The following is a 23,426-nucleotide window of genomic DNA, read 5'->3' as shown; positions in this document are numbered from 1 at the left end:
ACTATGCCTGCAGCATTTCCCCTTCCCTCCTCCGTGGTGCATCCTCTCTACATGGGGCTTCACCTGAAAACCAGTATTTGGAGCTATGCCTTCACAAGCATTCACCTGACTCCCTGCCTGGAATTGAGCCCATATGCTAACGTCTCCTTGTACACCTAATTTAGCCAAACATCCTGTGCTCATCTTTAAGCTGATGACCCTAAAGAGAGAGCGTATCCTCACTGTAATGCATGAGAGCCAACTCTACAGAGCTTGAAAATTCAAAGTTTAAAGGGCTTATGTCTGGCATTTCAATAAAGGACACCTATTTAGTCCTACACAGATAATTGTCGATAAATCAAGGCTTGAAAGTCCTTTGAAACACGTGGGAAGCAATTTTATTTCAAAGGATCCTTTTAAGATAAAAATGACCAAACTAGAGAATGTCCACCCAGAATACACACACACACACACGCAAACACACACATCTTATTAATGTGACATAAACATGTATTATTAGATTAAACAATAAATAGTTATTTGGTAATAATGAACAGAAGTTAACCTCTAAAGTCACAGAGGTTCAAAATACGTGCCTATGAGTAGCGTCTGCATTGTTAACATCAGGAAAGCACACAGCGTAATAATGTGATTTGATTTACAGAGTTTTCCACCATCCATTTACAGAATGCTTTCGCACATGATTCTTCCAAGAAGTCCTTGGAGAGCATGGTGGGAGGGCAGGATCACTGCTCCTCATTAACGAGGGGTTGGCCAAAGCCCAAAGAAGCCAGTCATGTCTGGGGCTCCCGTGTTCCCTCCAGGAGCGTCTCCCCACTTTACTGCACTCACGAGGCTGTGGTTCTGTGTCTAGCGCCGCGTGTGACTCCCCCACACGTCTACACGCCTGCTCAGCGCAGCTCGAGTACCACCACGGACGCCCTAGTACAATGATGTGAACGCAGGGGCCAGCCCCAGGCCTGGCAGGACATCCCAGGTAGCTGCGGATGATTTGCAAGGTGCACACTACAGAGCTCTACCCCAGAGAGGAAGAAGTCAGGTCGCTGAAGAGAATCACACTTGCAAACGTAGGGACAAGATCCAGGGTCATATTTGGGAGCTGGCTGTGGTGGAACTCACCCAGTTGTCTTAGTCACCTCTTCCTCCATATTGGCCGTTAACCTCTTACCTAATCAATCTGCACCATCAGTGTGTTGGCTGAAATGCTGAGGAGACCAGTCCAGGTTTCCAGTCAAAATGTGCATTCGAATGACTCTGGGCAGCCACCTCCTGGAGAAGATGGAGGAATGTCCCTAGTGACAGGACAGAGCAAGATACGGTCTAGGACCCTCGGCTTTGGGTTCAGACCCCAATTCCAATATTGGCCTCCTGCAAAGAATATGCATGTCTCACTCTCTTTGTATATAATTTGCATCTTACTTCAGCATGTTTCTGTGAAGATGACATATGCACGAAATGTAAATAAAATTTTCACAGCATCTACTCCATAAATACCAGATACAAATCCCCATCACAGATTTAGGGAAGTTAGCTGATACCCCCAACTTGCTTTGTTACAAGAAAAAAACAAAATATATGATTTATTTCTTTTATTTTCTTTAATACTTTCCCACCTTATTAAGGTTAACAGGGTCCTTATATATGTACATACTGGCCGTGGGATGCCTGGGTGGCTCAGTGGTGGAGCGTCTGTGATCCCGGAGTGATCCCACATCGGGCTCCCTGCACGGAGCCTGCTTCTCCCTCTGCCTGTGTCTCTCTCGCTCTCTCCGTGTCTCTCATGAATAAATAAATAACCTCTTTAAAAAATAAAATAAACATTTGCTGTAAGTTTTCAGTGACATTTAAACTGAATTATCTTTCCATAAGTAAGCTTCTTTAGGCACATTGGTTTGCATTTTATAGAAATGGAACATCCAACACACAGAACATCCAAGTCCTTTATCTTTAGGTCACAAATAGCAAAGGTGTATAATTTGGAAATGTTACAGACACGATTCCAAATCTCAGCTAAACTCTTTCCCAAATTGCACCCACTCAGTTAGTCTTTAATGAAAATAGAGAACAAAAACAGTTGCTTAAACGTAGCACTGCGTGAGATTCTGATCACTAAGAAGTCCCTTAAAGAGCAGTAAGCCGTGATTGCTGCAAAGCTCAGAACACCAGCAAGGCTTAATTGCAAAGTAGTTAACAGAAGGCCACAAATTCTGTTTTCCTAACAGGAGCTGAGAGCTACGGATGTCATTTCGTCATGCACTAGAATGGCACTGCTTCTCGTGAGTGTGGCACAGAAACTCCACGTCACCCCTCTCTCTCTCTCTCATTTTGTATAAGCTTCTAGGAGCATAGCATGGCCTCCCCTCCAGCAGCACAGGCGTCCACTAAGCCGTACTGGCCTCCTCTCTTCCTCCATCTCTTAGCAGCCGCCTTGACCAACCGGCAGGCATTAGCTCCCAATTGGTGTCCCAGGGACAGCTGTCCACCCAGTTGTTAAATTTCTCCAAAGAGGGTTATCCAACCTTGATCTTTTTCTTCCTGGGTAGTTTTGTGCGAACCAATCAGAATCCATGGCTTTAAAATCAGCCACCAACTGACTTGAGAATGCTCCGTGAGACTCCAAAGCATCAATTTCATTCATTGTTAATACTGCCTTTTCCAGAACGTTTGGAGTAGCATATGTTGAGGTCCAAGTAAAAGTTGATCTTTTGGATTCTGGGAAACATACACAAAATCTCACACATATGCTTTAGGATTATAATGAGTAGCCAGAGCTTTTTCTTTTCCTATAATCAGCATTGCAGATCTACCATCAGTCGTGAAAGAATTTGCAGCTGTCCGTGTGCCACAGGTCTTGATGGATGCAGGTTTCAGTTTGACCACCTGCTCCAGAGATGAAGGACAAATGCCATTATCGTTGTGAACTGTATCTGTTTCTGGTATTTTGAAGGATACAGCATTAGACAGGAGTCCTGTGGCCACGCTGTAAGCACAGCACGCACTCATCCTGGTCCGGTTGGGAATCAGCTAAGGCAGTGGCCAGCCCATCTGCAGAAGGGCCCATTTTCTCACTGGTGAAGAACTTGATCACTGTAGGGAACTCCCACAATGGAAATTCAATCTGAAGTTAGAGATTAAAGACACTTGCTGACCTGGAGTCTTGGCCTCATTGAGATCAAGAACCATTTTCCTCATTTTCCTTGAATGACAATACAGACATCAGACTGTCATGACCACACCACACTGCCCAGAAGCTATCAAGCCAACACCTGTGGTCTTGGCTGGGTGAACAGAGATGAAACCGTGGTGACAGCGTGAGCAAGAGTCTTTGTCAGGGAAGCCAGCTCCACATGCAGCCTCTCTAGCGACACGGCTAGTTTCACTTCCTATATATCTGGACCAAAGATGATACAATCGACGACTTCCTTTGGGACGTGCGTCTGATGCTACAAACCTGAAAGTGCTGCTGTAGCCAAACCATATGGCATCAGGTCCTTCTTCCCTGTGCCTGCCTGCAAAAATGGAACGTGAACATCATCCACCATCACGATACTCCTTGTGTTGGGGTTGGCTAAGGTTTTCTTTGATTTGGTCTGGACAGCTAGGGCAGCTCTTCCTTGGAAGAACAGCTCAGAGCTCTTACAGAAAATCTGAGTGCCCAGTTTCTCGGGAAGATTTTTTTTAATGTGCTGGGACTAAACCAAAATTTATTTCTTAAGCTGAAAAAAAATAGGGGACTGTTAAGGTCTGAATCTGTTTCATACACAGACTATGCCCAGAAGCACTGAAATATGCTCCTTTGGAATCTGAGTCTCTGTAAGGACCTAACATTGTAGAATATTTAGCAATCAGTGCTGATTTTTGGTTGATCAATTCAACGGTTGGGAGTGATAGTCATACTGTTCATGATACCCTCTATTCTTTAACTACTCTTACTTTGTCTTTTTATTATTAATATTATTCGTGAGAGTCGCAGAGACACAGGCAGAGGGAGCCTGATGCATAACTTGATCCCAGGACCCTGGGATCACCTCCTGAGCCAAAGGCAGACACTCAATCACTGGCTGGCTGGCTCCAGAAGGGAGCCATCCAGGCACCCCTTTTTTGTTTTTTTTAAATCTAATAATAAGGTGGCAAAATAAAATAGATGTGTTTTCATGCGGATAGAATAACCCCAACATAAGCTTAAAGCTCATTTATGTAAAAATCCTACCCTTGACCTCTGCATTCATATGTCCATACTTATGTGCACATACACAGACATATACACACGCTCATCAAAAGTTGATGGTCATTGGTTTATTCATATGTTTTTTTCACTTATGTAGAGCTATGAGGAAACAGTTGGTATTAGCAATGAAGACTCTTTCATTAATGTAATTTTTTGGAATTTTACAAAACATCTTGATAATTAGCATTTTCCAGTCTTTTGATTTTTTTTTTTTTTTTTTTTGGCTTCTGGAGTTCTAGGTAACAAATAGGCTTTCTTTTTACTTGTTTGATACATATATCTGATTTCTGTGCTGCATGAAAAATGCCAACTGAGGGTTTTTTTTCTTCCGTGAAGAATTTTCACAGTGTTCTGAAGGAAATACAGAAAATACAAGATAAGCTACTGCATGAAATAAAATTCATAAAAAGCCCTTCCTGAGTGGTTCTCCAAGAAGCATCCCCTGCAACTTTCTGCAGAGTGTTAAGTTTATCTCTTTGATTCAGTGGTACAAGCCAGCCTCCACTTTCATCCTGCAGATGTAGGATAGTTTACTTTTCAAGTAGGTCATAAAACACCCTGTTTATAAAGCACTTAGCTACACTGCACAATGCAAAGAATAACATGTTCAAACACACAGAGAAGCCTTTCCTAAGGAATTTGAGATTTAAAAGCATCACAGTACAATGAATCATTCACAGAAATCTGCCTTGCAGGATTCATCTTTGAACTTAAAGAACAATTTCAAGGGCCAGCACTCCAAAATTTGCCAAAATAGGCAGACTTCTCCCCTCCCGTCCTATTGTGTTTGATAGCAGAGCTGAATACAGCACTGGCTTTTGCAATTCTGTGTCAAGGTTATAGAAAGTCAATTATTAACACCCATTGCTCAGTTAATGTGTTAACATAGATTCGCCAACCATCCATCAGTGAAGTATTTGGACGTTAATTTTACACCAGTAAACAGCAAGGGGACTGGGCATGATTTGGAGTAAGAGCTCCCCAAAGGTTTCTCAACGTTGCGAGCATTGACATTGGGGCTGGATATTGCTTTCTTGGGGGTCGTCCTGTGCTCTCCAAGGTATCAAGCAGCATCTTTCACTTGAACTTTTCCATGCATGTAGCCTAGCATCTCTTGTCTACCTTGTGGTTACCAAAACGTCTCCAGATATTGCCAGTGATCCACTGGGGAAGAGAACTGCCCTTGTTGAGAAGCAATGTAATTCTCACTTTCAGGATTTTTAAATTACTATGTTAAACCACTCGTGGTGAGTCTGTTGTGCAGCCAAGTTGGAGAACCAGTGGCCTATTCCTTTTGTGATTCAAGTCCTGGTCTCCAAGTCAGGAGCATCACGTGGAAATTTATTAGAAAAGCATATTCTGGGTGTACCTGGGTGGCTCAGTGGTTGAACATCTGCCTTCTACTCAGGCCTTGATCCTGAAGTTCCGGGATCGAGTCCCACGTTGGGCTCCCTGCAGGGAGCCTGCCTCTCCCTCTGCCTGTGTCTCTGCCTCTCTCTGTGTGTCTCTCATGAATAAATAAATAAAATCTTAGAAAGAAGAAAGTAAGAAGATAAGGAAGGAAGGAAGGAAGGAAGGAAGGAAGGAAGGAAGGAAGGAAGGAAGAAAGAAAGAAAGAAAAAGAAAGAAAGAAAGAAAGAAAAAGAAAGAAAAGAAAAGAAAAGAAAAGAAAAGAAAAGAAAGAAAAGAAAGAAAAGAAAAGAAAAGAAAAGAAAAGAGAAAAGAAAAGAAAGAAAAGCAGCTTCTGAGACGTACAGAATCAGAATCTGCATTTCACCCAGATCTCCAGGTCATCTCAGTGCAGCTCAGGTCTTCAACAAAACTCCCTCTCTTCTCTGAGGAGTCTCCTCAACTCCCAAGTCCTGCTGAACTGGCAATCCCTGCTCGCTGGTACAATGGTTGTGTCAGCAGCTTCGTGGGGAAGATAGTGGCTGGAGTGTGGAATTGGGTCAGAATCCATGGCTAGATGGAGGGTAACTCGAATTTTCTCTAGAGTGTTTGTGTCCTTAAAAGATTCAAGAGATTGTGTTGGTTCTTGTTGGAAGACTAGAAGGAGAGGTGGTAGGAAAGGACAAGTGAATAAAATGGCAGGAGCCCCTCCTGCTGTCGTCCTGCAGGTCTTCCTCCTCTTTAGCCCTTCTTTTCTTCTTCGCCCTGTTTTATAGATTTACCTTTGCCTCCAGCTGTGGTTGAAAATTGTACCAACGGTTTTTGAGTTAGCCTGAGATGGCTTAGCTCCTTGCAACCAATCACACTCGGACAAAAAAAATGACACTTGGTTTTACTTTAATAAATTTGGTGACGGGTTATATAATAAAATACACTGTCCCAGTAAATTTATTTTATTTTATTTTATTTTTATTTATTTTTAAAGATTTTATTTATTTATTCATGAGAGACACAGAGAGAAAGAGAGAGACACAGAGAGAGAGGCAGAGACACAGGCAGAGGGAGAAGCAGGCTCCATGCAAGGAGCCTGATGTGGGACTCGATCCCTGGGCCCCAGGATCACACCCTGGGCCGAAGGCAGGCGCTAAACCCCTGAGCCACCCAGGGATCCCTCCCAGTAAGTTTATAATGAAAGTTCTGGTATCACACATTGTTGGTTCAAAGTTTCTGATTGTCCATTTCATAAAGACATTTAAAGTGGAATATAAATGAATGTCTACTTTACTCTTTAATAATGCTTTAAATAAATAAACATCCCAAAGAATGAAAAGGGGAATTAAAGTAACCCCATATTAGTGGGTAAAGGAGTGAAAAATGTTTTGTAAACTGATAGAACTAACACACAGCATTAAAATGATAATTCCTATGTTTATAGAACAACATTCAAAATATTTGTCAATTAAATGACAAAGACAAAACCCAAATTTTATTCATGGCAAGATTGCAGCTGTAAAATGTGTGCCTGCATAAGGAGGAAATGTGAATGAAATACAAAGAATAAGCTTTATTGTTTAAAAAAAAAAAAAAGAGATTGTGGCAGCCCGGATGGCTCAATGGTTTAACGCCGCCTTCAGCACAGGGCGTGATCCTGGAGACCCGGGATCGAGTCCCACATCGGGCTCCCTGCATGGAGCCTGCTTCTCTCTCTGTGTGTGTCTCGTGCATAAATAAATAAGATCTTTAAAAGAAAATGAGATTGTGCACATTTCTAGATTTTTGTTTTTATAAAATGAGACAACGGATGAAAATGTGCATGTGTTCCTAACATCCAGGAGACCATAAATACAGTGTAATTTTACATAAGGCTTAGGTGGCACAAATTTGGGTGTTTTCTTCATTTAAATAGTTTTCAATCCACTGTAAAGAGAAATATAATGTACCAGTTTCACGTATGCCCCAGGTGCAAGATATATGAAACAATTACTTTGTCTATAGAATCAGATGTGTTTAGGGACCATGTTTAAGCTCTTCTTTATTTAAGTTTTCATTGGCAGAGGTGTGGATGTGAATAACTTGGTTGTGTCTGCCTTCAGAGCCTTGCTGCAGTTAATGTGACTTTTTGAACTATGCAGATTCTCTAAACCTCCACATCCTGATGCATGAAATAGGTATGCCTGTAACAGGATGGACGCCAAGGTTTTGTTAAAATTAAACGGTACGTTTACACACAAGGCTTAGTGCAGTGCCTGGTAAATTATTATCCCTTAAGGGATACCAGTTGTCATTCCTATTGCCTTCAATTTATGTCACCAGCAAATTCATGACTGAGAATGTAATTATATGGTCAGTGCCTCTCTCTTTTTTTTTTAAGATTTTATTTATTTATTTGACAGAGAGACAGAGAGAGAGAAAGAGAGAGAGAACAGCAGGGGACACGGGAGAGGGAGAAGCAGGCTCCGCGCTGAGCAGGGAGCCAGATGCTGGGCTGGATCCCAAGATCCCAGGTTCATGACCTGAGCCACAGGCAGCCCCCAATGCTTCCTTTTTACAGATTCTCAGCTTCAGTGTTTTATTATCGTACATGAGCATTAATATTTGATTTTAATTTACTAATATGTTAAGAGTCAAGGCATAGTTAATAATCTTCGATTTAGAAAAATGATTTAATGAAAGTAATAGAAAAATATCCATGGATACTTGTATTACTGTTTAAAATTTTGGCCTGATGGGACACACATAAAGGCAAAATTCTTCATTAAGAAGCCCTAATTGAGGGCGCCTGGGTGGCTCAGTGGTTGAGCGTCTGCCTTTGGCTCAGGTCCTGATCCTGGGGTCCTGGGATCGAGTCCCACATCGGGCTCCCTGCGTGGAGCCTGCTTCTCCTTCTGCCTGTGTCTCATGAATAAATAAATAACATCTTTTAAAAAAAGAAGGCCTAATTGAAAAGTACATAACCCAGTTTTCATTAATTTAAACTGCAAGGTTTTTTCTCAAATTTATTTTTTGTTTACTGTTGTTACATTGAGATGACCTAACCTGTTAGAATTATAGTTTTGCCGAACCCAATCCTTCACAATTTTGGTATGCTGTTTTTTGTGTTACTGGAAATATAAGGGTACCACGCTGGTGCTCAGTATGTACTTTCTGTTATAAAGCATTCAGGTTCCTTTAAACTCAGGATTTCTCTCCATAACTTAACCCACATCTCGTGGAGGCTCCATCTCAGCACATGTGGGTCACCCTGAAGGATATTGGGGCAGGCGGAACTGATGAAAATATGGTAGTGTTCGTGCTCCCACTGTGTTGTGAATAACAGTCTTTCCTTCTTCTCTGACCCGGGATCTCTCGTCTTCTACCAACATTAATGAAACTTGCAGGTAGCCTGTTGACTTGCACGTAGGTAATAATCTCAGATACTTGAGTTCTTGATGTGTGCAGGTGTCAGCATCTTTAAAGTCTCAGAATGAGATGGTTGTATGGCACTCAGGAATAAACATTCTCAGTATTTAAAAGTTCCACTTCGTCCCAATAGTGTCTAGGTTCTCTTTGCAAATATTTCCTTTTTTTTTAAATTAATTTTTTTAAGGATTTGATTTATCTGTCCATGAGAGACTCTGACAGAGAGAGAGAGAGGCCAAGACAAAGGCAGAGGGAGAAGCAGGCTCCCTGTGGGGAATCTGATGCAGAACTCAATCCCAGGACCCCAGGATCATGATCTGAGCCAAAGGCAGATGCTCAACCACTGAGCCACCCAGGTGGCCCTGCAAATAATTTCAAATCCACTCAGTTCATGTTGTCTTATGCTATATGCATTATTAAGGCATTTTTTAAAAGATTTTATTTTTAATTAATCTTTACAGCCAGCATGGGGCTTGAACTCACAACCCTGAGATCAGGAGTCATATGCTCTACTGACTGAGCCAGGCATGTGCTCCAATATGACTTCATTTTTTAATTCTAATCATCCATGATCAGCTCTTTACTTTGATTTAAAAAAAAAATCTTTGTATGTGTGTGGGGAGGTACATATATACATACAAATCAATTTTTATATTTGGTGTTTGCAAAGCCTAGAGTTTTGGTTTTTTTTTAATTTTCTTCTCAATACTAATTAAAACCAAGTTCTTCATCTTGGTGATGTAGGAAAGACATTAGGGTTTGAAGCCGATGGCCAAGAAAGAATTCTTGAGATGTCTTTGTTGTAGGTAGTAAGGAAATATATTTTCTTCTACCTCTGTTTCCCATATCATTGGCAGTTGCCTATTACCCCAAAGGAGGGGTATATTTAAAAAGTGCCAGTGCTTCCGTAGAACCATAACAAAATCTCGTCGTAAATCTCCTTATGTAATTTGTAGTGATCATGCTCTTAAAATGACTTTTTTTGATAACAGCAATGAATGAAAACCAAGGTCTAGGACAAAGAGAAAAATGGTCTCTTTCTGTGGCATGATCTTCATTAGGACCACGTTGTCACTTAATTCATATTTCATGAGCACCCGGTCCTGGAGAGACAAACATTGAAGTGCATTGTACTGTGACACTCTTACCGTGTGGGCCATTTCAGGTGGTCTCAATGTGGTTTTAAAAGCAGAATAATTGGGATCCCTGGGTGGCGCAGTGGTTTGGTGCCTGCCTTTGGCCCAGGGCGCTCTCCTGGAGACCCGGGATCGAATCCCACGTCGGGCTCCCAGTGCATGGAGCCTGCTTCTCCCTCTGCCTATGTCTCTGCCTCTCTCTCTCTCTCTCTCTCTCTGTGACTATCATAAATAAATTTTAAAAACTTAAAAAAAAATAAAAGCAGAATAATTGAAACACAGGAACAGTATGAGGTCTACAAATATTTTCTCTGTTCGTATTTTTTTCCCCATAAATAGCGAGTCAAGTTACAAAGGCAGTGAAAGCCACAAATGACAGTATGTTGTAGCTCAAATCCCATATATACTCAGACATAGAGGAACCAGAGATGGACCTACAGATATAACCTCAGGTATGGATATGGCCGAAACACAGGATATGAATAATAAACTAAGTGTACTAACGTGGAGACATGCGTACCTGTCTCTTCATTGATGGGGTGTGACTAAGTCTTGGAATATGGCAGAGAATGTGTTGTTCAAGATGGATAGACTTGCTGTAAGATGTTAGTGTCAGACCGTATATTCAGAAGGCCTTAAATTTATATAAACTGTGAACTTGACATAGAAAGTGCAATATAACTCTTTAGGATTGAAACAATGGGGCAGCTGTGTAACCTGATGTGATAGGAGCTTGTGCCAATGATCAATGTCCAGTGCTTCTCTTCTCTTCTCTTCTCTTCTCTTCTCTTCTCTTCTCTTCTCTTCTCTTCTCTTCTCTTCTCTTCTCTTCTTTCTCTTCTCTTCTCTCTTCTCTTCTCCTCTCCTCTCCTCTCCTCTCCTCTCCTCTCCTCTCCTCTCCTCTCCTCTCTCTTCTCTTCTCTTCTCTTCTCTTCTCTTCTCTTCTCTTCTCTTCTCTTCTTTCTCTTCTTCTCTTCTCCCCATCACCTCACCTCACCTCACCTCATCTCCCCTCCTCTCTTCTTCTCTTCTTTCATTTCTACACCCAACATGGGGCTCAAACTCATGACTCCGAGATCCAGAGTTTTATGCTCTTTGGACTGAGCCAGGCAGTGCCCCTGGAAAATGTTTTCTAACCAAAAACTCACAAGTGACCTTCACCATAATGATAAGCCATAGAAGGCTACTTTCTGTGATGAATAGGGCGTAAGGGAGTCTTGCTGATATTTTGACAAAAGATATGGAAATGAAATATTTATATGTATGAACACACATGCATGTCTGTATGTTTGTGCCATGTGTATACATACATGTACACGTTTTATGTTCCTGCATACATGTGCATACACATACACACCTTATTTTTCTTTACATGTGCAATTTTAAATTTTCACATAACCCTGTGAAACACTTCCTTTATGAAGCAAAGGCAGAAGAGACTCTGGGAGCTTAAATAATTTATAATGTGCCAATGAGCTAGTAAGTGACAGAGCTGGAAACTAACCCCATAAGTTTTTTTTTTAATGTATTAAGTGAATTTACCAATGAACATCCACTACTTGATTTGACCAAGGATGGGTTCCTACACCATAGATGGTATACGTTATGAAATAATATACAAAAGGTACTTATAGGGTAAAGAAGAAGAAAAAGAAAATTATGCTTAGACCATGATCAGACCAAATGGGCAGTGCTGTCCTTAAGGAGAAAGAGATGTGGCTTCTTGTCCAGGACTGGATTTGTGATAAATCCACTGCTTGAGAGTTAGATGTGAGTGTTCTCAGTTTGTCCACCAGGATGCTGGGCCCGCAAGACCTGAAGCTGTCCCCTGGTCAGACAACCAGCAGGCAGCAGGGCCCCACCCACGCTGCTCCCTAGAGGCCGTGTGCAGCCCTTGCCCTTGCTGTGGTTTGACCCCATGACACCTGTGCCCCCGTTCTGTAGAGCACATGCCTGTCCCTATGTCCATGGCCCATCGCCAGCTCTGCACACAGATCCAGACACCGTCCCTGTCGGCAGCAGCCCCCTCTCTTTCGCCTCAGTTGCCCTAGCAGATTTGCAAGAACACAGTTACTCTGGGGCCCTGCGTTCACCCAAAGACAAGGTGGAATCCAGAGCCTCGGTTCAAATCAGAGTGCGGGGCTCGGCTCAGCGCGCTCTCTTCGGTCTGCCAACGTGGTCCGGCTCCGAGGAGTTGTCAGTAATGAGAAGACCTGATGCCTGGGGCAGGTCGCAGCGTCTAGACTGCTCGGGTGCTGTTGCGGGGACAGTTCGTCTGGCCGGTGGCCGCAGGCCTCCCTGTGCCGCCCTCCGCTTCGCAGCCTCAGAGACGGTCCCTTGCTGCCTCGTGGACAACTTTGTCGCTCATCGTGGCTTTGATCAGATTGCGGGGCTGGGCCGTCCGGGAGGGCGGCCTGTAACTCCCTTAGGGAGCCTTCGCCTTCCGTGCGTCTGGACGATACACGCTTGCCCGGCAGCCCCTGAATTGAGAGACTGCAGCGGGTCAGAAGGTAAGACTTCCAGGGGCCTGCAAATGGGAAACAGCCACTTCCCAACTCCATGGCTCTCCATGGCTACTTGGACCTCAACGAACCTATAACGCAAGCCTCCTTGAGTGTCGTCCTTGGAAAGGGCTCGCCTGCCGCTGTGAGGGGTGGTGTGCGGCGGCGGCTTCCTGCCCCGGGTGGCATATGTTGCTGTGGCGTGGTGGTGTCAAGTCGTTGTCCAATAGTACATAGAAAAGGCACGAGATGAAGTTGGCTTGCAATCAGGGCATGTCCTTCCACTTGGTGACCTTCTTTGCACTCTTGCAAAGTGAAATGTGAATAACGAGGACGATATTTTTGTTTTCATTAATGTGGTTCTGAGATCAGTTGAACGATCCACGTCCACAGCAATGTCTGGCCAAATCCGGCTTCTTCAGGGGTGTCGAGAGGGCCCCTGGCTGAGTCCTTTTGGGCTGCGATAACAGATACCATAGACTTGGTGGCTTATAAACAAGAGAAATGCAAAAAAATAAAAAATAAAAAATTAAACAAGGGAAATGCATTCCTCACAGTTCTGTAGGCTGGAAGTCCAAGATCAAGGCATTGGCAGATTCAGTGTCACGTGAGAGCCCGTTTCCTGGTTCATAGACGGCCGTCTTCTTGCTAGAGCCTCACGTTGCACAATGGATGAGGGAGCTCTCTAGGGTCTGTTTAAGAAGAGTACTAACCCCATCCTGAGGGCTCCATCCTCGTGACCTAATCACCTGTCATCAGCCCCATATCTAAATACCATCCCATGGGGGAAAGTGTTTTGGAGGTGAATTTGGGAAGGTCTAAATCAGCTGTAGCATTTCTTAATTTTTTTTTTTATTACAGACAAAAAGAAAACAGGACTCTAATCATCATGTACATAACAAGTAAAATACACATATGGATAACAAAAAACTGAAAGGACAACTGGATAACAAAAAACTGAAAGGACAACTTTAATTTTAGCTTCATTCTAAGTTTTTGAATGTTCTTTTGACTATGAACTTGGTTTAGTTTTAAAAATTAGCTTCAGCTCCTATGATTAGCTTTGTAGATTTAGCAATTTTGCATTATTCCTATAAAGAAAAAAACATTTCTGAGTTTTCACAAAGCAGTATCCTCAAAAAAAAAAAAATCCATCTATTTGAGCCAGGGTATTTTGGAACTTTCTAACTGAACAGATTTCAGTTCCCAACTTTTTTATTTTTAATTTTTTTTTATTGGAGTTCAATTTGCCAGCATATAGCATAACACCCAGTGCTCATCCCAAGTACCCCCCACCTCAGTGCCCATCACCCAGTAACCGCAACCCCCCACCCACCTCCCTTCTACCACCCTTTCTTCATTTCCCAGAGTTAGGAGTCTCTCATGTTTTGTCACCCTTACTGATGTTTTCACTCATTTTCTCTGCTTTCCCTTTATTCCCTTTCACTAACTTTTATATTCCCCAAATGAATGAGACCGTAAAATGTTTGTCCTTCTCTGATTGACTCATTTCACTCAGCATCAGACCCTCCAGGTCCATCCATGTCGAAGCAAATGGTGGGTATTTGTCATTTAAAAATATGGAACGCTTCACGAATTGGCGTGTCATCCTTGCGCAGGGGCCATGCTAATCTTCTCTGTATCCTTCCAGTTTTAGTATATGTGCTGCCGAAGCGAGCACAGCTGTAGCATTTCTTAAGGCTGAGCTCTTGGCGCCATCCTGACTTAGGATATGACATGGACATGGGGAATGAATTGGGAAGACTAGGTCTTTCCTGGGAGATGGTAAGCAGGAGTGAGCAGTGATTAGAAACCAGGGCCCTCATTTCCCTCAACTGTTTTAGGATGGAGCTATAGAAACAGGGAGATAGTATGGAAGCACACTGGAGTGCTAGATCCCATCTCCATGGGGCCATGATAGAGCTCTCACACAAAGCCAGTTCTCCCAGTGGCTCATAGTCTCACTTGGTTGCAGAGATACTGTCTGAGGGATGTGTCTTCAGAGTTTAGGGACGTGGCATGTGGCTGAGCCTTTGTGTGACAGGTAGGGAATCTTATGTAAGTGTAATGAGATATGGAGGTGCTGAGAAGGTTAGAGGGTCACCATCGGCTGGGGAGGGGGAGGGAGAGGGAAGTCTTTCAGGTACAGCTTGGAGACCAGAGACACATGGTGGCACACCCTCCCAGCGGGATAGATTGCGCAGATATAACCGAGTACAGGAGCCAGACCACACAGGGTTTTTTTCTGCTGCAGAGAAGAGTGAGCATTCAAGGAACCCGTGTGGATCTAAGTCTTCTTTCTCCCGAGCACCATGAGTTCATGGTAGTTTGCCTACAGACATGGATGTTACATTGCAGAGAAGCATGGGGCAGTGGGGATACGAAAGACTGAACCTTTACCCAGAAGACCACGCCATACAAGAGACTGAATGGAAGATACTGTCATGCTCTGGTTTGATGGGCTGAAAGTATGTGATCCTTTCCCTCTCTTAACGGAGTGGAAAAGCATATATCTCCTTTTTGATAATTCAAGAAGTCATAAAATTTCTTTCCACATCTGAGTAAAGAATGAAAACATTTTCCTGTGCGGTAGAGAACGTGGGATGTAGGTCCCCAATCTCATTCTCTGATATTATGCAACTATGTAAAGCAACAAAAATGCTTTTTTCAATAAATCCAACAAAGTAACCTTGGCATTTGGCTCATTCTTATAGAGAGGTTGGGAAGAAGTCAAAGTTCAATCATATATTGTGTTTCTCAGAGCAGAAGAAGGGCGTCCCTTCAGACCCGTCCACGAATACTTCTTTGTAGGCCGTGAAGCGAGTTGTAAGGCCTCCCTTGGCTGAGTTGGCCAAGCGCACCTCTGCTCTTTCAGCTGGCTCCGGGCAGTGCAGCTCCCATGCAGTCTTTATGATCGAAGCACTGCAGTGCGGACAATCGGACTGAGCACTTAGGATTGTATTATTAAAAACATATTTTTGCTGGAGAGTTTACCAAAATGAAATGTCTTGCCCCTATTGGTCTTAGGAGAGATCTGGCTACTTTACAGCTTCACAATTAAAGAACTTTGGAAATCCAGTAATTTATCTATGCCTATCAGCGGTGCTTGCACACAGATTTCTTTCCGAGGATATGTGTTTGAAAAATGCATAGCTTGTATACCAGAATAATCTCTTGAAAGTCTTCTCCAAGTATTCAAGCATATGATGATTTCAGAGCTGTTTTTTATTACCCTAATGGTTTAATTGCCAACGGAATCTGTGCCATCCTCCACATCACAGTTAAAAACAGAAGTCCTTTATTTTCCCAGATCCATGGTGGGGAAAAATTCTTTTTTGACCATATCCCATTTAGACGGGGGGTCATAAGGGCCTTGTGCAATTTTAAGTTTTAATAATTGTTGATGAACAGAGGATTGATGCAGATACCTTAATCTGATTATTCATTCATCAAACTCCGATTCTTTGGAGGAACTCAGGGTCAAGTTCACAAACTCAATTTACAAAATTGCTCAGCAGCATCCAGGGAGCATTTCACTAAGTTAGAAACTTGCACCTCTGAAAATTTGCAAGAATGCGGAAGGCATTTGCTCTTAATGGAACACGCCTTTATATATAGAATGAAATCGTTGCAATCATATGCACACATGAGCTTTTTAAATCTGAAGGTAACCCAATAAATGCCACAGGCAGAACAACCCACCTCTTACAATGTTGGGGCATTTCTGGATGGATTGGGTCTGAAAAACATTTTCCCTTCCCAGAGTAACATTGCGGTGTATTTTCTTATAAAAGTTTCTTAGAGGAAACAAAAGTTTCTTTGTTTTTCATGTTCTTAATCGATCAGTAATGAAGTTTATTTAAGATATGGGGGTTAAACTCCATGTTCTTTATTTTTTCCTATTGATCACCAATCACTGCATCACACTGATTGAGGAGTCCCTCTATTAGTGCAGATGGTGTAATGTTAGTTCTCTATTGTGTCATATTTCCATTCATGGATTGGTATATTCCTGGGTCAGTTCCTTCCTGCTTTTCCAATCATGAATTACCCATTTTTGAACCAATAGTTATAATTGTCTATAGAATGTATCTAAAGCAAACTTCAGGTGTTTCTCTATAAACTTCAAGCATGTTTAACTTTACTAGGTACCACTGATTTCACGATAATCCATAATTTTAAAAAGTATTCTAGGTCATTTCTAATACCTTCAAATATAATAGGACTTTTACATTGATCCTTGTGGTAGCCTAACTTAAAATTCTTGCATTTGTTCAGTAATTGGTCGGTGGATTATTTTAAGTTTTCCACATAGCAATCATTACATCCATTACAGCAATCATTACATAGCAATCATTACATCCACAATCAATGATAGCATTTGTTTTTCTTTCCAATCCTGATCCTTTTAATAAATGCATGCCCTTATTTTATTATATAGCATGTGGCCTTCCATGCAGAATATAAGAAATGATTTCTGTCTCACATTTGCTATGAACTATATACGTTTGTAGTAGTTTATTAGGTAAGATGTTTACATCTTTTCCGGTATAACTGATGGTCAGTATCACGAATGAGTATTGAATTAAATGTTCACTAAATTTGCTCTAGGGAGACATTGACTTTTTTCTTAAATGATTTCACATCTGGGACAATTGGGTGGCTCAGCTGGGTAAGCATCTGCCTTCGGCTCAGGTTATGATCTTAGGGTCCTGGGATTGAGTCCTGCATCGCGCTCCCTGCTCATTGGAGAATCTGCTTCTCCGTTTCCCTCTCCCCATCCCTCTGGTGGTGCTCTTGCTCTCTCCCTCTCAAATGAATAATAATAATAGTAATAATAATCTTTAAAAAAGAGATATCATATGTATAGCTTATAACCAATAATAAGTTAGGTTTGTAATATTGTGAGTTCATTCCAGTCCTTGTGAAGACTAAAGCTTAGCCTGTTTTTATGAAGATACTGTTGAATAGATAAAGAGCAATTTGGCAATTGATCCTTAGGTTGATGGTGTAGTTCTTAATTATCAGAACATATTATTAATAATTTGTTACTGGATAGTGAGACATAATGTTTCCGTATTACACTTCATAAGACTGAAATGGACTGGGTCAGTGGTAGCTTTGATCTCACACCACACTTATTAATTTATCTAATATCCTGAATGACATTGATAAGTATCAGTGGGTAGAGTCACAGAACTTCCAAAACAGCGTATCTTGTACAAATTTGCTACCGTTATAACGTCAATGCAGTGTTGATACAAATGACGTGCATTTCCTGAGAGGCATAAAGGCAGCAAGTGCCCCAAGATGTTGTTCTGGAGGGATGCTTTGGGCACGGCGCAGACCAAAACTGTGTCTCTGACTTGAATCACGTGGCCTCGTCTATGCAGAGTCGTGGGATAAATAAGCTTGACCTTCAAGTCTGTGTTTTAGTTGTAGCTTCTGTTTGAGTCTGGTCAATGCTTTACAGTTTACCTGGGACCACTAGTCTGTTTTTGTTTTCTGGAATTTCCGATCTTGTTGTAGTGTGCTTTGGTGGCTATTGTGATGCGGATCTAATCATCTTCCTGCAAGAAGCCTCCAAGGTGACTTCTGGAAAAGACTCCCCACAAATTCAGATCAGCTGGGCAGGCATCACTTCCCAGTGTGTCTGCTGTTTCACAGTGATCTGAAGATCATCTAAGCTTTGGGTTGAGAATGTGATCTCCCACGAGGTTTTCAGGCATCATGTTCTGAAATCTTATATAATTAAATGGTCCTCAGGTCTCACCAGGGCCCTCATTCAAGTCATATATTTACTTTTTAAAAAAATATCCGTGTTTTGTTCAACTCGCAAATAACTTAAGTCTTCTCCAGAATGAAATGAGGACTTTGAATGAGGATCCACTTGGGCAACATTGTTCTTTATGCAATGAGCAATGAGGATTCTCTGTTCATTATTTGTTCGTAAGAATTGAGTTCTTGTTCTTTGCACCTTGTTTCACCTTTTTTTAAAAAAAGATTTTATTTATCTATTCATGAGAGAGAGAGAGAGAGAGAGAGAGAGAGAGGCAGAGACACAGGCAGAGGGAGAAGCAGGCTCCATGCAGGGAGCCCGACATGGGACTCAATCCCAGGTCTCCAGGATTACACCCTGGGCTGCAGGCAGCACTAAACTGCTGCACCACCAGGGCTGCCTTGTTTCACCTTTTGACGAGGAATCCACATTTGCTATTCAGACAGGAGTCCTATACCCAGGCTTGTCATGCCTTTTTGCATCTGGAGAGATGCCTCCATGGTGCATATTTTTAGGGAAAAGTGTAGGTGACTACTCTCTTGGGACGGACAAATTTCCATCTATTTCATGCAAAAAGAGGCCAAAATACAAGCTCCATTAAGTCATTTTCCTTTGGTGACTTATGGCCCTTGTATCACAATAAAATAATGTATTCAAGAGAGGCGTTGAGTTGAAATTAAATTCTCAGGGGTTCTGGTTCTGATTTTAAAATTTTCCAAAGAATTATAGTGCTGTGAGGTCTCAGTGTATTCCTTTAGATGGTAAGTGAAAACCTCACCAGCTGGTGACAATGGATGCTGACTTCTCCTCACTCTTTATTTCCAAGGACTTTTTTTTAAAATAAATTCTTTCAGTTTCATAAATTTGCATCCTGATAATCTTGCAACGAGAGTCAACAGTAGTGTGAAATGGAGACCTTTCATGGAACAAATATTTTTCTGGAGTAAATTAGATTTTTGAGTGCTAAGATATTACATACAGACAATTTCCCCTCCACCTTTATCCCAAAAAGAAACAGAAACCATTTTAGGTTTATTTCCTAAGAGCTTTAACAATGAAGATTTCAGATTTATGTTAGCTAAGTGCCACCCTCTCTTTGGCCACGATTCCAAGCTTTGGGACTATCTCTACATGTACAGTTTCCTAGTAAACAAAGACCTATTTCATGAAGCTTACCACCAGTATTTTCTAGTTTCATGAAACTCAAGTTTCGTTAGAACTGATGGTAGAAACACACTTGAGAAATTGCTCTCAGACCTGAGAGGGAAATTGAGATGAAGTTTCCTTTCTTCTTTTTTAGCCAGTGTGCCTGGAGCTCAGGGCCAAGTTTATATATAATTATAGATTCTTGAGCTTATTTTTTTTTCATGTAAATATTCACTCTAACTTCTTGGCTTTTGCCTTCTTAGTCCTTCTTAGTGGCTTGGGATTTCCTTTATCCAAATCATGTATTATTGAGCATTTTCAAATATTTGTATTATAAAATATTAAAGAGCTCACTTTATAGTTTTACAGTACAAGAAGATCATTTTACAGTTTTTAAAACTTAATCTAACCTTCGTATATTGAAGAGTTCCAGACCAGACACCAGGAAATGTTTTCCTTTTTTTTTTTTTCTAAATTTTTTTTTTTTTATGATAGTCACACAGAGAGAGAGAGAGAGAGAGGCAGAGACACAGGCAGAGGGAGAAGCAGGCTCCATGCACCAGGAGCCCGATGTGGGATTTGATCCCGGGTCTCCAGGATCGCGCCCTGGGCCAAAGGCAGGTGCCAAACCACTGCGCCACCCAGGGATCCCAGGAAATGTTTTCCATATGGGACCAGAAATTAAATAGTTTTGGCTCTAGGGACCTCGTGGTCCTTCTAGTAACTACTTGGGTTGCCTGTCGTGACGTGGAATTTGCCACAGGGAACGCGTAACCAAATAGGCAAGACTATGTTCAATAAAACTTGATGTATAGACACTAAAATTTGAAGTTCATATAATTTTCATGTGCCATGAGATATTCTGCTTCCTTTAACTTATTTAACTTATGCTGATTTAAAAATGTAAACCCCAGTCTTAGCTTGTGGGCTATATAAAAACAGGCAGTGGGTAATGAGTCCAAGTTGACCAAGGCCATTGTGGGTCACACAGTATTGAACTTGACAAAAAACCCATTTTGGATCATATCTGGTACTTGCCATGAAGAAGTGCTTATTCTGGGTCATACCCAGTAGGAAACCTGAACGGGTGCCTGTTCTGGGTCATACCCAGTATGTAACTTGAAGGGGTGCCCATTCTGGGTTATACCCACCACCTAACTTGAAGAAGTGACCTTACAATCCTGCATTCAGCTCTCCTGACCTTCTTACCCATCTGGACAAATCAGAGAGACACGTCTACATTGTCTCACGTATCTGGGAGTTATTTATACTAATATTCAAGAACATGTTTTCAAAAGATAAAGTACATATGAAATAACACATACAGACCCTTTATAATGATTAAGAATCACTAAACTGGGGATCCCCGAGTGGCTCATTGGGGGGATCCCCAAGTGGCTCAGTGCTTTAGCACCTGCCTTCGGCCCAGGGCGTGATCCTGGGGTCCCGGGATCGGGTCCCATGTCGGGCTCCCTGAATGGAGCCTGCTTCTCCCTCTGCCTGTGTCTCTGACTCTCTCTCTCTGTGTCTCTCATGAATAAATAAATAAAATATTAAAAAAAAAAAAAAAAAGAATCACTAAACTGGTACTCAGTAACACCAAAGGGCAGCTTGGTTATTTATTAGGATGATAATATTTTTCATGAAACAAGGGCATCATTTAGGTTCACTTAATGATAGGCTCATTCTGCTGTTAAAAAAATGTATGACTATTCCATGAATACATTGCTCTTGCATAATTTTCTGGAAATTTTCCCACAATGTTGTGAGAAAAGCTGATTTCCAACAGATCCAAACTGATAAAGTTCTCCACAAAACGTTCAGTCTGCCATTGCCGGAAATCTGCTGTCTTTTCCTAGCAGTGCCACAGGATGCTTCTCAAATATCATCAAAGACTTCCTGATGACAGCAGAATGTTCTCATTTTTCATCATAGATGATGGAATAATAGAGTCATGCCCATGACTGCACACTTATGGCTCTGGATATTGTCACCCCAAGCCCTGATCTTCAGATCATTCATGGTTTAAAGATTGCTCACCAGCCTCACTTATCTACTTAATGAGCATGAACTGCTTACTGATTGTCTGTTATACTTTGTGCCTGGCTCTACAGAAACAAATATTTCTGCTGTCCTCTTACATATTAATAATTAACATGGAAATACGTTCTTCAGCTTTGCGCAGTGGCAGTATCGTAGCCAATGAGGTTTATCCGAGGCGTGATTATTGCTCATTGGAAATACATTCTTCATTTATTTGGATTTCATCTTTAAGAGCCATTGGGTGAGCTTCTAAGTCCAGTTTAATATTATGCTACAATTGTGTAAGTCAATCGCAATCTAGACCTGCCATGTTCAGACACCACAGAGAACACTTGGATTTAATTGTCAAGGTTTCTGAAACTCTCCAAATGATACGTTTGATGTTACTTAAGCAAAATGCATTTTAAAGCTATATTTTGCCATACATATCCAAATTGTGAAATATGGTAACTGCACACACTTTCAATTAACTTACCACTTAAATGTGTGAATATAAGATGAAATAAATGGAAGCTGATTATTTCAATATGCATTTTTCAATGTGGCTGTAACTCTGGCATTTAGACCCAGGTAACAGACAATTAAATACCCAAACATGACTGCAGCATACATTTAAACTTTAAAATTAACTCCCACAAGATAGCTTCAAACGCTGATTGCATCATCCGTAAATGACTGTAATCCAGCTGCATAAATATTGATGAACTTCTCAAGTTTGGAGTTGCTACTGTTGAATTTTACTACGTTCCATTTGCAATTCTAAAATGGAAATTCTTCCCTGGATCTTGGAAAAGTGCCATTATTAAAGTGGCCCAAACAGGTCACATTCAATAATGTAGGTGATAAGAAAGAGCAGATGTGTGAATAGAATGGTGTTCTATGCATTTAGCTCACTCCGTCTCTTAAGTATGCCTGAAAAGTCTGTCTTTTGACAGAGCCTGCAGATGTAGCCAGAGATAATTATTTCGTGTGAGGACACTCTCAGCAACCAGAATTAACTTTTCATTTTATTAACAATTAAAATAGCAATGAGTTACTATGTATCTCAGAGCGGCTCCTAAGAAAATTTATCCTGAGTGAGGGTTGATTTTGCCAAAAATTCAGGGAGTCTGGAGAGCTTTGACCATAATCAGCATGACACCTAGGCCAGAACAAACAAGATGTTATTTTCATAGGCAGCAAAGCTATGTGAGGAAGATAATTTTCCTCTCACTTGACTTTCGAAGAACAGGTCTGAGGGCTGTGAAGGGTTTTGTTTGGTTGGTTTCTGCACATGGGATAAAATATTTGATGAAGTGTTCACTTCATTAATAGATGTATTCTGAAATGTAGAGCCAACACTCAGGCATTGGGCCAAGGTTGGTTGGTTGGCTGGTTGGTTGGCTGGTTGGTTGGTTGGTTTTGGCTATACAGATGGGAAGGTGCCAAATGGGTATCCACTTTAGCTCTTCACGTTTGGGACAATTTCCACGTATCGCCATTTTTTCTAGAAAGACTTACTCAAGGACAGGAAAAGTCTAACAGAACTCTTTTTTCCCGTGACGGATGGGTTCTGTTTTTAAGTAGACCTCCCATGGGCCTCCACTTGCACATATAGACATGCACCAAGCCCTAAACAGAAAGTACTTCACACTCCTATCGCTTCCCTTTGAGTCTTGAAGCGGTTGTGCATTGTAGACAGACTCCAACATAAATTAAATATTACAATCTCAGGTTGAATGAATTCATCCAATTGGATATATGTGGTTCAGTGGGTGGCCAATGTGGTACCGCTCCCCCCTCAGCCAGTCAACCTAGACAATTTG

General features: G+C 41.6%; 1 protein-coding gene, 1 non-coding gene and 2 pseudogenes across 3 annotated transcripts in view; 1 reads left to right on the top strand and 3 right to left on the bottom strand.

Annotated features, from left to right (window-relative positions):
- PNPLA4 (patatin like domain 4, phospholipase and triacylglycerol lipase) overlaps positions 1-23,426 on the bottom strand; it is a 180,617-nt gene that overhangs the window by 8,943 nt on the left and 148,248 nt on the right. For both annotated transcript variants that reach the window (XR_013374661.1, XR_013374662.1), the window contains one exon: positions 22,659-22,762. The gene's annotated coding sequence lies outside the window, so the exon portion shown is untranslated. The remainder of the gene's footprint in view (positions 1-22,658; positions 22,763-23,426) is intronic.
- Positions 371-6,188, bottom strand: LOC144308968 (trifunctional enzyme subunit beta, mitochondrial pseudogene; annotated as a pseudogene).
- LOC144309373 (U6 spliceosomal RNA) lies at positions 14,228-14,334 on the bottom strand. The gene has a single exon (XR_013375389.1). It is a non-coding gene; the product is annotated as a U6 spliceosomal RNA (small nuclear RNA).
- Positions 21,752-21,905, top strand: LOC144309351 (U4 spliceosomal RNA; annotated as a pseudogene).

This window comes from Canis aureus, chromosome X, assembly GCF_053574225.1.
Source record: "Canis aureus isolate CA01 chromosome X, VMU_Caureus_v.1.0, whole genome shotgun sequence".
In the NCBI taxonomy this organism is placed as follows: domain Eukaryota; kingdom Metazoa; phylum Chordata; class Mammalia; order Carnivora; family Canidae; genus Canis; species Canis aureus.
This window is presented reverse-complemented; position numbering and strand designations above follow the sequence as displayed.